Here is a 15790-nt window from a genome sequence, read left to right on the forward strand (position 1 = left end):
CCAGCATGTCCGCCCACTGCCCACTGTAGCCTGGAGAACACAGTGTCAGGGGCTCACTCAGGTCACACTCCTGGGCACTGAGGCCTGAGAAGTCACTGGACCCGACCCCATAGCCTAGAAACGTGAGTCAGCCAAATGACTTTCTTCCCTGCCTCGAACGATGAGAATGGAAACACATTAGCAAGAAAGGTGGCATAAGGAAGGTGGACCAAGCCCCCCTTCTCTTTGCTGCCAATCTAAGCAGGAACCACACGGCACAGATGGAGGCGATGGCTGTGGCCACGGCGAGAAGGAGCCGCCAGCTTTGCCAGCTCTTTCCTAACCCTGCCATGGCGGTCTCACGGCACCTCGGCACCACGTGCACAGGCCACACTCGGCCAGCCTAGGGGCACACACCCTCAGCCCCAGCCCGCAGGGATCTCTGGGAGGCTGAGGGCAGCTCAGTCTATCTAGCAAGTTCCAGGACAGCCAGAATTGCAAGGTGAGACCCTGTTTCAAAAATAATAGTAATAAATTCCTTTAGATTAGGTTTTAAAAGGTTTCTCGAACTCAAATGATAAAAGCAGGAGGTGCTGGATATCAAACTCAATGCTTGATTAACTCATTCCACAGCATAAACGCGTATCAAGCCACCTCACTGTGTCCTAACGCATCTAATTACCAGTTGGGATAATTTTTCTTTTGAAGAAGAGATTTCTTTTACCTTTTTAATTACATGAGTGTGTCTGTGTATATACATGTGGGTGTGAATGAAGATGCCCTCAGAGGCCAGGAGAGCGCAGGGTCACCCCAGCTAGACTCACCGGAAGCTGTGAGCCACTGACGAGGGCACTGGAAGCAACCTGTGTCCCGGGGAAGAACACACAGCCTTAACCATTGAGCCATCTCTCTAGCCCAGACGCATTTTCATTTTACATTTTTATTGTTTTATCGTGTGTGTGTGTGTGTGTGTGTGTGTGTGTGTGTGTGTGTGTGTGCATGTGTGAGTTAGTGCAGGCGCATGTGTGAACTGCCTGGAGTCACTGCCTGGGTGTGTCTCCTTCCACCACAGGGTCCAGCGACTGAATTCAGCTCAGCAGGCTTCCCGTCAACACCCTTTACTCATGAGCCACTTGGTGTGCCTTAGACAAAGTTTAAGACAGTTCTACACGACTTATCTTTCCCTCTCATACAGGAAGGACAAACTCCGGAGGTGAAAGCATAGTGAAAGGCGCGGGATAGTGAATCAGCAGTCCACAGGCCTGTCCGGAGGGAGGCCAGGCCACGCCTTCCCACGCTCAGGCGTTCACACAGAACAAACGAGCCTTTGTTATTTACTTGTATTATTACTTACTATTTATTTGTTTATACACCGCACACAGCCAGGGCCTCCGTGGCACGGGGAGACTGCTCTTCTTAATTGTATTGTGGCAGGGGTAGGAAAAAGAAGCCATTCACCAGGGCCTGACACACGCGCTTACTGAACTCCGTCCAGTTCAGCCCTCCAGCATAACAGTGAGCACCGAGAGACTGGGTGCTTCTAAGTGAAACAGCTACCCTAACTCCCACTGTGCCTGAGCTCTGAGCGAGGGTCCAACCTTCGCCAAGACGTGGTGAGTAAGGAAATCTGAATTTTTTTGCTTTGTTTTAGACACAATTTTACCTCTTTTTTGCTCACATCAGCATCTTAGGGGAGGCAAAAAGAATACTGGAAAATTTTCAATGCCTGAAAATAAAAGATCTAAAGAAATGAAACACAAGTCAATATTAATAACAATTATGTCTGAAACGTATGACAAATGACTTTCTTTCCTTCGTTTAGCCTGGTTTTAAATCTTTCCTTAATAAGCATGGATTACTTTAGATTAAGTGCTTTTTTAAAATGTCAAAGCCATCTGGGAAATAACTGAAGTTAGTGTCTGTGGGCGTGTAAGGCTTCCAGGCAGCTTTGTCCATGGCTGATGTCAGGTGTTAGGCCTCATCAGCTGTCAAATCTACACAAGCATCAGGGGAAACTCAGTAATCAAAACAGTAATACTTAAATGAAACACTTACACACACAAAAACTTCCCCTAAGAGCTGTGACATTCAGGCAGGAAATATAACCTGTGTGTGACTCTGGCTCCAGGACCAGTCAGACCTCGCCAGCGCCAGGCAGCGGGACACGGGCACCGTCCGGTCTTCCTGACTGCTTGCCACACTGGAGTGAGAGCACCGTGAGGCCTGGCCAGGAGGCTCAAGCTGAGCCCAGAGATCTGTGCAAACAGATCTGTGAGCGTGCATCGTTTCCCCTTGACCTTGAAGAAACCAGCCGACTTCTAAAGCTCCAAGGCACCCACGCCTTCACGTTTACACACTCAGGCTTCTCTGTCAGGAGGTGTGGCTGACGGTTCTGGGACAAGCTGATGCGATGTGAGGGTTCACTAACTGCCCCCCGTGAGCATTCTCACACACAGACTGTGTGTGAGGATCGGGCTTTCAGGAAGCACACAGCCTCCTGCAGGGCGCACAGTGTGCAAAGCGGCGCAGTGGCGCACACACAAGCAACACCAACCAGGAGAGGAAGTGGCCACACCTGCCTGTCACCTGGGTGGCACGAGCTACGTGGCTTCTCAGACACAGAGGTGTCAGCACACTGAGTATCAAAGGCTACTTGAGACATACCAATGGGACACGCCCTCACAGCAGGGTGACAGGCAGAGTGACAGCCCTGAGGGCAGGGCTGGCTGCACCCGACCCTGCCGCTCTTTGAGGCGGGGTGTCCCGAGCCTGAGCCTAACACTGCTCTGCAGCCCCAGGCCTCAGCCTCGAGTGCAAGCCTGGGCCACAAGCACGAGCGCATCACTAATTTTACTACTGATCAAAGCTAGAAAGCATTCTGAGTTTACTAATTCAACAATGTAGATAGTTACGCTCAATACCATCTGCAGCTACCAAAAATATCACAAATAAATATACAAATAAATGGGCAACCACATGGGTACGTGTGAAAAATACTACAGTCCGGGGATTTACCTACGATAGAACACACACCCAGCACACACAAGGACCTGGTTTGATCTCCATTACTGAAAAAACAAATAAAACAAAAATACAATCATAGGACAATGCTGGAACGTTCAGTAATGACAGAACTGTCAGTTTTCCCTAGGCAGAAAACACTCACACACACTTTCGAAAGTCACCTTGGTGCGCAGAGACTGAAATTCTTTCAGACAAAAGCAAAAGGAAGCGTGTGGCAAGCGAGAGCACACTCACAAACACGCCCAGTTGTTCTGGCTCTCTCCTGTGCGCTCAACGGGCACTCGGCCTCGGGGAGGCTGGCCACAGCGGCCACAGGACACAGGGGGGGGGGGGGGCTGTGCGCCACACTCGGGCCACCCGGGGCACCTGGAGGTGGACACTGCATGCCCGCCTTCCTGTGCAGTGAGCTCACTGTGAGGCCACGTAACAGCAGAGATGACTGCCGGGCCCTGAGGGCACTGTCGGGACAAACATGCGTCACAGATCTGTGTCACACACGAGGCCACACGGTGCTGGGTCTCACTGCCAGGCCTCTACCCCTGTAGCGTGCTCCAGCATGTGTGAGGAGGGCTGGCCCAGCTCGGCTCCACACTGCTGTGGAGACCGGTGAGAACCACCTGACGAACGAGCAAGTGGGTGAGTGAGCAGCTGAGGAGCCGAGGAGCTTAGCCAGGCTCTGCGCACTGGGCGCGGACAGTGGGTGCGCTACGCCTGGGGGCATGATATCCAGGTGTGGAGAGGAGCAGAGACCGGGATGGGGTCAAAAGACGAGTGTGCATGCATGTGCCGTGTGTGTGTGTGTGTGTGTGTGTGTGTGTGTGTGTGTGTGTGTGTGTGTGCCCGCGCACGCGCTCGAGTGCATGTGCATGTCCGTGGATCGTGCCATGTGTCTGTGCGTTTGCGTGTGCATGTGTGTGTAGGGAAGTATGTGTGTGCAGCTGTCTGCCGAGGCCAGGGGAGGTAGGCAGGCCCGGGAGCTGCACTGACACTCACAAGCACTCACGCACACCGTGAGCACTGGGGGAGGGAGCCTGAGTGTCACAGCCCTGCGGCTAGTGCCAGGCCCAAAGACCGTGGCAGAGTTCTCGCACACGCTTTCGTGTCGACAAGTAGCACTTGTGTAGAAGAATCTCCTCTGAGCAGGGCCCTCCATGAGCAGCCAGAGGGAGTGTGGAAGGCGCCTGCACAGGAACGGAGCTGCTTCCCGCCTTCGGAGGCTTCCCTGAGCTGTGGGAAGAGCACCCGGAACCCGGTTCCCGCAGGGTTAGGGTTAGGGTCGGGGTCACAGTTTCTCGCTGTGACGAGGATCACGCCGTGCCTGCGGCTGCACCCAGGTGGCACTAACGGCCTCCCTTCCGCTTCTCCTTTATAACGTGTATTTTTCTGCCAGAATGAAGGTGATTAAAGTTTACACAAACACGCGAGGCCTTCGATGTCTGTGGGAGCCAGAGGTTGCCCACTCCCGCACACTCCGCCTCCCGGCAGGTCCTCCTCCTCTAGACAACACAGCCCCTGCCCTTCAGTTTCACAGGAGTGTGGCCGCCCTGCCCGGGAGGCCCTCGGCCCAGCTCTTTCCGAAGGCCTGAGACCCCGCGCACGGACCCTCGTCTTCCCGGGACAAAGAAGTCACCAACTGCCACTGGAGCATTAAAAATATGGGGCAGAGAGAGCGGCGGTTACACATCCTTGCCACTTGGGCCACACTGTGGCTCACAGTATCGAAACCATCAGCCCAGGCCAGCACCCCTGGCTCTGGGGACCCCATACCCATGCACGGGCATCAGGAGTGCACATGGAACATACACAGACACGCAGGCACACCAACATACGTAAGTTAAAAAATAAATCTAAAAAAGGAAAGCAAAGAGGTGGTGCCTGCTCCTGGGAGAGAAGCGAACATTCGCTGCTTTCAGCACCCCAGCCCTGCGGACCCCCAAATCTAATCTGTGTGTGCAAGGCCCGGGAAGGCCCGGGACGGGTGGGAGCGCACACTCACTATTCCGTGACCCACTTTAGCCATGAGCAGGAGCGGCTTCCTGGTGGTCCCCTCTGCGCTGTCCCCATGGCTGTGCTTCGCTCTCAACAAGAAGCCGTGCTTGACACAGGCCGCGACAGCGACAGGAGGTCGCAGCCCCCAGGCTTCAGCCGTAGCAGTGGACCCCCAGGTCTCTAACCACGAGAAGAGCCAGAGCTCCCGGAAGCGTGGTGCCAGCCTGCCAACCGTCCTCCGCAAGGACGGGAGCGGCTCGCAAGAGACAGACCCGTCCCCCAGAGGGCAGAGCCCTCTTCAAAAGCCAAGGCCTCCCCAGCTGGCACTGGAAACAGCTCCCGAACACTGAGGGGAAAAAAAACAGAAAACAGATGAGCTCATTCTCCCGACATCCAAACCAAAGCCAAAGCGTCGGGCGTCACATGGGCCCCGTCCACCCTGCAGCTCGGGGGTGACAAGTGGAGCCATAGCCTCCCGGGGGTGGGGGGGGAAGCAGTGCCAGCCTATGACACTCGCCCTTCTGAAATGCAAATGCCCTTTGGCAGGTATCAGTCACTTGGCTATTTGTGTCCCAGTGTGACAACTGATAACCACATGAAGCCTAGCATCTAGCTGAGCTCATTCACACACTGAAACTGCGAAGTCCTGAGCATGCGCGAAAGTCCTGACAGGGTGGGCTGAGCGTGAGCGCCCCAGGCGGAGGCACAGAGCTGCGGGCTCTCACCCGCAGGGTGCAGAGCGGGGAGAGGCCAAGGCCCAGTCTTCCCTAGTGGCTTCCACTGGCAGGGCAGCCCCGAAAGGCTCTCCCAGGGCAGCGTCAGGACACACAGCAAGACCTCGTCCCCTCCCACTTCAGTGCCACAGAGCCAGCCTCACGATGGCCGACATCCCCCTGCCTCTGCCCCACGGGCTGCCGAAACCACTGAGCTGAGTGAAGAAGCTGCTGAGTGCAGCTGCGGCGGTTCAGGCAAAGCAGCCCCGAGAGCACGGAATCTGCAGTCACCGGGCCCTGCTGCAGGCCCCGTGCCCCTGCCTCAGTCTGAAGAGAAGTGCTCCAGCCCCTGGTACCCCCAGGGGGCCTTTCCTCTGGGTTCTTCTCGTGTTAGAAACAGCAGCAAAAGAACTGTCCCTCAAGAGCCCTAAGGACGATGAGGGTGCCGACGACCCCCCAGACGCCGCGCCACAGAGCTGGTCCACCTGGACAGTTAAACAAGATGCCTGAGCTGAGGGCTAGGGAGATGACGTCAGCACCGGGCATGGCACTGCTCGGAGGGAGGGGCCCAGGCACTGCAGACACCTGCTTCGGGCAGGGCGAGCACAGGAGCCTCCAGGCCTTCCCTAAACTCCTCGAGGGATCTGGGCTTCACCTGGCGTCCATGCTCTTCTTTTCCTTAAGCATTTTCCCAACTTGGACAAACGATGGGCCCTGTCTCTGGCATGTCACAAGCGTGTACCCTCCTGACCCGCAGCACAGCTGCCCGCACACAGGGACCTGGCACTGCCACCTGCTTCCAGCCAACAGCAGTCGGACAAACCCGAGCTTCAAAGCCTGTCCTGACCCCCAAAATGTGTGGAAGGACCTTGCAGCTTTTACCCGAGGCTGTCCTATTTCTAACTGATGGTGAACCTCCCCCCCCCATCCAGGGCTGTGCAGGCTCAAGGCTGGATCACCGACTACTCAGCCCCCAGGCTGCTCCAGGCGGCCCAAGCTGACCCCAAATTCTCAGCTTATCAGCAGCAAGCTATGACAGCAAACCCCCCACCTCACCTATGACCCTTCCATACTCACACCCTAACACCCTCAAAGCCCACTAGCTGCACCCCTCCCCTTCTGCCTCGCCTGAACCTCAGGTACACACAGACCTTTTGACCTTGTGTAGAATTTGGCAATGTTTTCCCCAGTTCATGTCTGTTTCCCACACTAGCCCAGGACAGACGCCCGTGCAGCTGTCTGGCTCCCCCCTCAGCGGCTGGGTTCATTCACTTTGGAACACTTCTCCACATGCCTTGGATTGGCTTCCACACTGCCTTCCTACCCTGGATGCCGCACTAACAGGCACACTCTGCTGTCCTCAACCAGATACAGACCAGAACAAAACCACCACCCTGAGCTCGGCCTCCTCCCTCAGCTCGCTGCAGGACTTCCCACGGCTCTGCCCTCTGACCTGTCCACCCACTGAATCAACGTAGTCACGGTGTGTGGCCCAGGCTATCGCCACAAGGGTTAAAAGGCAGAGAGAGGCACAGCGCCTCAGAGCAGTGCGGCCAGGCCCTAGTTAACGCTGGATAAATGTGCCAGGTGGGTGGGGGCGGCGCAGGCCTGTAATCCCAGAGCCCAGGAGGCGGAGGCGGAGCTCTGAGTTTGAGGCCAGCCTGGTCTACACAGCAGGGTGACCAAAGCTACACAGAGATAGAAGGAGGAAGAGGAAGAGATTCAATAAATGCTAGCTTTTCTGTTAGAGGGAGGAGAAAGCGGCAAGGGAGCTTCACTCGCTCATCAGCTACTCTGTCCCTTTGCCCCTCTGGCCCTGTGTGTACCTCATAAACGGGACAGGGCATCTCTTGGAGCTCTGTACCCCAAAGTCCACAGTCCACAGCATATTTGTTAGCTGTTTCAGTGCATCATGAAGATGGCGGCATTGGTGAGCTGGAGGAAGAAGCTTAGCTAACACACTCTGCCGAGGCTCTCATGCTGCACACTCTGTCTGTCATGCTGTCTGCACACGCACAGCACCTCTGCCTACTCGGCCCGAGGCCTGCCCTGACTCCCTTCCTAAGCCTTCCTCAGGGCTTAGACTCCTTCCTGAGTCCTCTACAGGCTTCCTGGAGAGACCTCACTCCACCATGACACCACTGTGCTCAGGGTGTCTACAACTAAAGCCTCCCCTTACTCACACCCACAGCAGCACCCTGGAGATAACCTCAGGCTGTACCCTTTCCCCTCTTCCCTCTCTGGCTGATTTCCTCCGTTTCTAACACTTGCGGCCACTGTCTCCTGTCCCTTTGTCAGAATGCTTGGGGAATTCCCTTTCTCTAACCCGCCAGGCCTGTGCAGCCAGAGCAATCTTCGTAGAGCAGGAATCTGACTATGGAGTCCTTGCTTAGAATTCTCAGTAGCAGGTAATTCTAGCATGTGGGAGAATCAGGCAAGAGAACAATGGACATTAGCCTGGGCTACTGAACAAAACAAGGTCTCAAAATCATCATCATCTTCATCATCATCATTTTCCTCACCACCATCATCTTCACCTTCACCATCATTACCATCATCACCACCATCATCATCACCTTCATCACCATCACCTTCATTATCTTCACCATCTTCTTCATCTTCATCATCACCACCACCATCATCTTCTTCAAGACCATCCATCATCTTCATCATCACCATCATCTTCAATACACGGTTCTCTAAAACACTAGCAGGTAAACCCACAGGTCTTGTCCCTGAGGCTCTTTGGTCCCTCGGTGCCTCCATGTCTGTATCCTAGCCCAGTGAGGCCCTGCTAAGCTGTGCACTTCCCCAGAAGCTCTCAGAAGGCTCCAGCTTCTGCCATGGCTCTCCTCGGAAAGTTGGCCTGTCCTGCCCTGCATCCTCCTTCAGTCCGTGCCAGAGACTCCAGCAGGCTCTGTCTCCCAGACTTCCCCCATCTCAAGGCCATCTACCTGCTACTTCTACAGGCTGTCAGGAACCAGCACTGTGGTTTCTTCCATCTCTCCACCCTGTGATTAGCAGGCCTCCAATGGCCACTGGATAATTAGAGGAGTTGTGGGGTCAGCACCCGAGGGCTATTTAATAATTAGAGGAATTACTGGGTCAGCACCTGGTGGCTATTTAATAATTACTGGAACTTCGGGGGCCAGTGAGGGGAAGGAAAACGTTTGAGGTATTTGCCAATGACTCTTAAAAACTAAAGCACAGAGAAATAGCTTCTGGGACTGGCGCTCTAACAGTTACATTCGTCAGAGCTGGAAACACAGGGATACCAAAGACATGAACGGATAGGTTAGCTGAGGGCCACAGCCATCCTCACATCCAACAGCCTGCACACAAATCCCCAGGTCAGAGGAGAGCGCAGCTGTGCCCTGCCTCTCAAGAAGGGAAGAAAGCCCGCTGTGCACCAATCTAATTCCACCACTTGGAGGCAGAGGCATGAGTTCTTCAAACCACCTCAGCTACACAGGACGATCTTGAAAAAGAGTCAAAAAGAAAAGCAGAGAACACCAAATCCCAACCACTAGACTTCCAGGGAGACCTGACAACTAACTAGAGAAAGTTAAAAGTTACAAGGAAGGAAAGAGAGAAAGACTGAGAGAAAGAGAATGAGAGAGAGAGAGAGAGAGAGAGAGAAAGAGAGAGAGAGAAGGAAAGAAAGGAAGGAAGGAAGAGAAAGAGAGAGAGAGGGAGGGAGGGAGGAAGGAAGGAAGGAAGGAAGGAAGGAAGGAAGGAAGGAAGGAAGGAAGGGACAATCCTTAGTCTGTGATTTGACACACGGATTGGCTGGTTCAGATCTCACCTCTGCTTCCTGTAATGTGCTGAGCAGGCAGCTGGATAACAACACTGCTCTTGAACATGCGAAAGGTATGGGAGGGGCATGAGCCGCCTGTCATACACGGGAGCTGGGGAAAGGGGTGAGCGTTTCCCCAAGCCCAGCTCACTAAAGCAGGGAGGCACACGCCTGTGAGCACAGGACAGCAAGCACCCCTTCACTGGGGGTGCCACAGGTGCACAGACCCCCTAGCATGGCTCAAGCAGCACAGACAGAGCACGAGCCCTGGCAATCACGAGGACAGGGTTGTCCATGGGTCCACACTCGATGCTCCACACTGCTGGCGCTCCGACCTCAGACAGCCCGGGACTGCTGCACATGGTCCCGGGAAAGCTGCGCAGGACAAGACTGCTCTGCAGGTCCACGCGCAGGCTTCCATTAGGGAAACGAGCAGTAAGGGCACTAGCCACGGGCTGGTGGGACAGCTCGGCGTAACAGCGGTGGCCACAGCCTGACAACCTGACTCACTCCAAAGGGGAGAACCACCTCTACAAGCTGACTGCTGAGCTCCACACTACGCTGACAAGTGTGCGTGTGAGCACGCAGAAACACACACTAAATAAATGAACAATTATCAAAATAATAATAAAGCACATCTTTAATCCCAGCCCTCAGGAGGCAGAGTTAGGCAAATGGAGTTCAAGGCCAGCCAGGGCTGCACAGAGAATCCCTGCCTGGAAAGTAAGTGTACTCACAGATAAATAAAGTCTCCGTGTTAAAGGCTTTTCAAAATGCCTCCTGAGTGTGGAGAGGCAGCCCATGGTGAAAACCTCTGGCCGCTCTTCTGGGGACCCAGGTTTGGTCCCAGCACCACAGGGCAGCTTACGACCATGTGTGACTCCAGTTCCAGAGGACCCAAAACCCTCTTTCTGGCTTCCACAGCACTGCATAAGTGTGGTACACGCACCCTGGGGGCTGACACGAGAACCACAAGTTAGAGGCTAGCCTGGGCTATACAGTGAGAACAAGCCTTAAAATATAATACAATAAAAAAAAGAAAAGTCCTTCTTGCCTTAATAAATTCACTTTTATGAATCAGGCTTACTGTATAGTTACATGATACTTTGGTGTAAATCTTAATTTACAACAATCTAAATGTACAGCAACAGAAGTATCTTGAGATTACAGCATATATGTGCTGTATCTATTTAATCGTGTTTTAAAGGATGTTCTGAGCATAAGAAATTGCTTAAGTGAAAAGGGCTTCAGAGTTCTAGAAGATTACTCCACTTTTAATATTTGTACACGCAGAGAAAATCATTATAAAACAATATACCATATATGAAGCGGTAACAATTTCTGGTCTATGAGGTTATGGGTAGTTTATTTTTTCATTTTGTTTTGTTTTCCTCTTTATTCTCTCTAATCTCTGAAATTTCCACAGTAATTACATACTCTCAATATAAAGCAACAAATATTACTTTGAAAAGGTAAGAAAGCCAGCATGCCCTGAGGCCAGGAGGCCGCCCTATGGAAAGGGCGAGGGAAGCCAGGCCCATGCGTTTACACTGGGTCCTCGGCCCTGGGCTCCTTCCTCTGAATGTCCAGGAAGCAGCACCCCACACCAACAGGGCGAAGGCCCCAGAAAACATTCCACCCCCTCACAGGCACACTGCGCTTCTCCCAGGAGATGGAAGAGTGCCAGTGCTCTCGCTTCAGAGGCCAAGGCAGAACCCTGAGAAACATCTGTAAACACTATTACAGGGGCAGACAGACCAGGCCACGCACACATGTGGGCAGCAGCAGTCAGTTTCCACTTCCGCCATGAGGGTCCTGGGGATTGAACTCAGGTCTTCACACTTGGGGCAAGCATCTTTACCTGCTGAACCGTCGCATCAGCCCGTCTGGAATTCTTTACACGCCTTATTTTCTCAGAACAATCTACAGCGCATACCAGGACCCTTTAAAAGAGAGTGTCCAGGTCTACAAGTCCCCACAGAAGCAACCTGACAAGCACTTACAACACTTATGTACCACACAGTTACCAAGACGTGTAGATCAGGAACAGAAAGCCACAGTGAGCACAGGCTAAACAAATCCTCCAGGGCTGGGGGGCGGCCCAGCGGTTAAGAGCACTGGCTGCTCTTCCACAAGACCCAGGTTCAATTCCCAGCACCCACATGTCAGCTCACACTGTGTGTAACTCCAGTTCCAGGGGATCTGACTCCCTTACAGACATACATGAAGGCAAAACACCAATGCACATAAAATAAAAATAAATATTTTCCCAGCATTTGGGATGCAGAGAAAGGTGGATCTATATGAATTTGAGGCCTTGCCTGGACTACAGAGCTAGTTCCAGAACAGCCAAGGTTACACAGAGAAGCCCTGTCTCAAAAGAACCATCACGCATTCATACATACACATATACATACATACATACAGTTACAACCATAAGATGAAATACCATTAAGAATGAGAAGTAGACCCAAATGTCCTCTCAGCCCCACTGACCCAGAGAGGCTGAAAGACAGACAGTGGCACCTGCCACTATGATGGACGAATTTGTGATAAAGGGAAAGATGGAGTACAGGGTGGAGAGACAATAGACACTGTGAAGAAAGGTGAACTGGAGACCTGCTGAAGCTGAGGTCTGCATGTCCTTGGCCTAGGCTGCCACCAGAGACTATGTGGGCGTGCTGCCACTCGAAGACATGCTGACCTGAATGGCCTAAGCTGTCCCCTGAGGCCATCGGACATTGAAGCCTGTGCTGCTGCCAGGGCCCATGCCTGGGTCCATGGTCTTGTGGCAGCCAGGGTCTGTGTTGTGTCACCACCAGAGGCCATGCAGATGTCCCTAGACTGGACCACCACCTGAGGTGCTGAGCTGAGCTGGCACTGCCTCTCGCCTGGATAACCCAGGAGAGCTGAGCCAGATGGCAGGGGAATGGCTGAGCCAGCAGGAGGGCATGATCCTGGGAGAGTTGGCCCCGCTCCTCCTCTGCTATGGAGTGGTGTGGGAGAGGGAAAGATGCCCTCCCCCACCTTGCCACACCAGCGCCTACAGCAGGAAGGTGATCTAGCCCTGAGGTCATGAGAGCGGGAGAGCTGGCCCTGCCCTTCATCTGAGTAACAGCTTAGAGCTGGCCCAAAAACAGAGAGCAGCCCTGCCCCTTGCGGCACTGGAGCTAGCCAGGGCACTGCTAGAGAGCTGGTGGTGAGGGTGCAGAACAGGTGATGGGCTGAGCAGTTCAGCCACCACACAGGCCCAGATCCAGGGCTTTGAGCTGGCCCACCCCAAGATCTATCCCACCCGTGATCTGATAGAGCAAATGAAAGGGCTAGTCCTGAAGATCCAAAGCTGCAGGATCTCCATGATACAGGCAACAACAGGATCTCCATGACACAAGGTAACAACAGGATGTCCAAGGAGTCATGGTGAGGACCCAGGACTGATGGTGCCACAGAAGCCTGAGGCCTAAAACCACTGATGGCACACTGCAATGGACATTTGCAAGTTAAGATGTGTGGACAAAAGGGTGTGTGGGACACACTGTGACATACCACAGCTTCCACAAAGAGATTTATTTTTAACTCTATGTCTTATTTTATTTTGGGGAGAAGGTTGAAAGGGTAGAGGGAAGATGGGAAAGGATGGGAAAATGAGTGGAACATGTTGCAAAAGTCACAAAGAATCAATGAAAGTTTTTTTTTAAAGGATGAGATGTAAATTACTGACATGGGAAGGTATTTGCAACATCCCAAAACAAAACACAAGGCAATGTGCTGAAACATTCATTTGGGTGGCTACAAAAAATAGCATGGGCTAAGTGAGTGGTTGACTTCTTACAGTTCCAAAGGTTGGAAGTCTTTGGTCAAGGTATAGAGGATGTCCTCTTGGGAGTGTGCGTGCGTGCGTGCGTGCGTGCGTGCGTGCGTGCGTGCGTGTGTGTACGCACGCGCGTGCATATGTGTGAAGGGGGACCCTACCCGACCACCTAACCAACAATGCCCGAGTGAGCGCATTCTCACATTCTTCTCAGGACCACACTGCTGAGAGGGTCTTAACTTATGGCCTCATTTGACCCTCCTTACCCCTAGAGGACTCCCTGAGATACAGTCACCTCAGAGAATAGGCACACGAACCCGCTGGGGGGAGGACACACCCACCGCACAGACATGACACACTCTTGAGCAGATCTGTGCCTGCCATCCATTGAACGATACCCTGAAACATTCGCCTCCGGATGTCTGATCCAGTCGCTGTCTCTATAGTGGCTCCCTATAAGGCTGCTCGATTCCACCACCAGTGTTTCCTGCCTGTTTATAGTGTGGTAAATACTAAAACCGGTCACCCACAGCTGAGTGAAATGGTGAGCGCTGACAGAGCCTTTCGGACAGTCCACCCTCCTCCTCTGCAGCGGCCCAGTGGGCCGCACTCCCAGGAGGCGGCCAGTACGGAGCAGGTGCCCTCGGCTCTGCTCAGGGCCAACTCAGGATGGGGGCACTGACAGCAGCAGCCAGCTCACTGCCGTGATCCAAAGGAAACAGAATCCTCTGGGCGTCATGAGGAGGGCACTGAGGAACTGGAAGACAGTGTCGGCAGCCAGGGCCCTGCAGCCAGTACTGGAACCAGGAGCGTAGGTGTTGGTGCCTGTGGGCGCATGTGGCGGGTCCTGGCAGCGTCTGGTCTCCAGGGTTAGGGGCGCTCAAGCCTCAGCCCACCCGCCGTGAGCAGCACAGTCCCCCAGCAAGGATGAGCAGTGCTGGGTGGTGAGGGCGAGGAGGGTGTAAGGCCTTGGTGAGAAGGAACACCTCGACAAAGACCTGGCGGAGCAGGGCAGGAGCCTCGAAAATCCTGCACAGCCACACCCAGGGAACAGCCGTGCAAATCCTGTGGGCAATGCCGGGCAGCAGCCACAGAAGCCTGCATGGCAATGCCCAGGGAACAGCGTACCAAGCCTGCATGGCCATTGCCGGGCAGGAACCACAGGAAGCTTGCTCAGCGTCGTCTCCTGAAGCTGAATGGCCAGCGAGGGCTGAGGAGTGAGAGGGGCAGAGGGTGAGCCGGCGGGGAGCAGGGAGCACGGCGCAGGCCGTGGGCAGCCTCTGTGTCTGTCTGCTTCTGCACCTGACCCTGAGCTGCGGGGCCTCAGCGGGAGCGCCGTGGCCTGACTCCCACCCCAAAGCCTGACTCTCCTGTGTGCACGGGGCACGGGGCGCGGAGCCGGAGGACCAGCACAGTCTTCCCAGCCGGCAGCAGCCACGTGCACACATGGACGCGGGCCACAAGCCCAGGCCCCGGGTCTCACCAGCAGAAGATCCCTCTTGCCTCCCTTAAAGGGAGGGAAGGACAGCAGAGGGCGGCTTCCAGTCAGGAGACCCAAGACGAGTCTACCCCAAAGCAGGCGGGCCCTGAGGGAGCACCGCCAGAGCACAGGCGGGAGCACTGCCCTGACAGGCCCTACTAAGGTCCTAGGCATGCTGGCCTCAGGCAGGGTGGGAAAGCAGGGCAAGGTCAGCAGCCCTCTCCAGAGGACGCCTCACGCTGCAGCAGGGCCCAAGTCAGTCAACTCCTAACACCGCCCGACTCCACACCGCATCTGCCAGCTCCCAGCCTCCTCCTCCCGGGCCTCATCACAGGAGCCTGACACATAAACACGTAAACACGGCTCCCCAGGCTCCTGCGGCTCCAGGGCCCAGGGCTGGGCGCACACCAGCACCCGCTCCTCAGCTCGTGCCGAGGCACTCCTGCCTTTGCGTGTGCCTCACCCTCCTGAGCAGCCGCCAGCATGGCTCCCACCCAAATTCTCACACATTCCTGTCACTCACTTTGACAAAAACTGCGGTGACAGCAGGAGGGGAAACGGCAAGGCACGGGTGGGGGCAGTGCGGCCTCCCCGCCGCCTGGCATGGAGGAGGTAGGGGCACACCCATCGAACCCCACACTTCCCCCAGCACCAGACTCGGCTTTTCTCACGACCCTTCACCCTACATCAAGATGGAGTTTGAAGACAAACCTACAAACATTTGTCTCGTGTCCATAAGTTTCCTTTCACGATCCCTCTGCGTCCCTCTCCCTGACCGGAGGGCTGAGCACAAGCCTTAGGCAGCCAAGCCTCGCCAAGCAAAAGGCTGAGAACACAGCCGGGGAACTCCCACCACGGGAAAGGCGGCCGGTGCCAGCTGCACATCACCGCTGAAACCAGAACCCGGAGCCGCCGCACAGAACTCCCCCTCTGGCCCCACCCGCCCGGACCAGCACTCGCGGCCCCAGACGAGCAGGTGCTCCGGTCTTTAAATCTAA

At 54.6% G+C, this 15790-nt stretch overlaps 1 protein-coding gene across 17 annotated transcripts in view; it reads right to left on the reverse strand.

The window, feature by feature from the left end:
• Window positions 1-15790, reverse strand: part of Dock9 (dedicator of cytokinesis 9) — a 205545-nt gene that overhangs the window by 144516 nt on the left and 45239 nt on the right. The window lies entirely within an intron of this gene.

Source organism: Meriones unguiculatus, chromosome 9 (genome assembly GCF_030254825.1).
Source record: "Meriones unguiculatus strain TT.TT164.6M chromosome 9, Bangor_MerUng_6.1, whole genome shotgun sequence".
Classification (NCBI taxonomy): Eukaryota; Metazoa; Chordata; class Mammalia; order Rodentia; family Muridae; genus Meriones; species Meriones unguiculatus.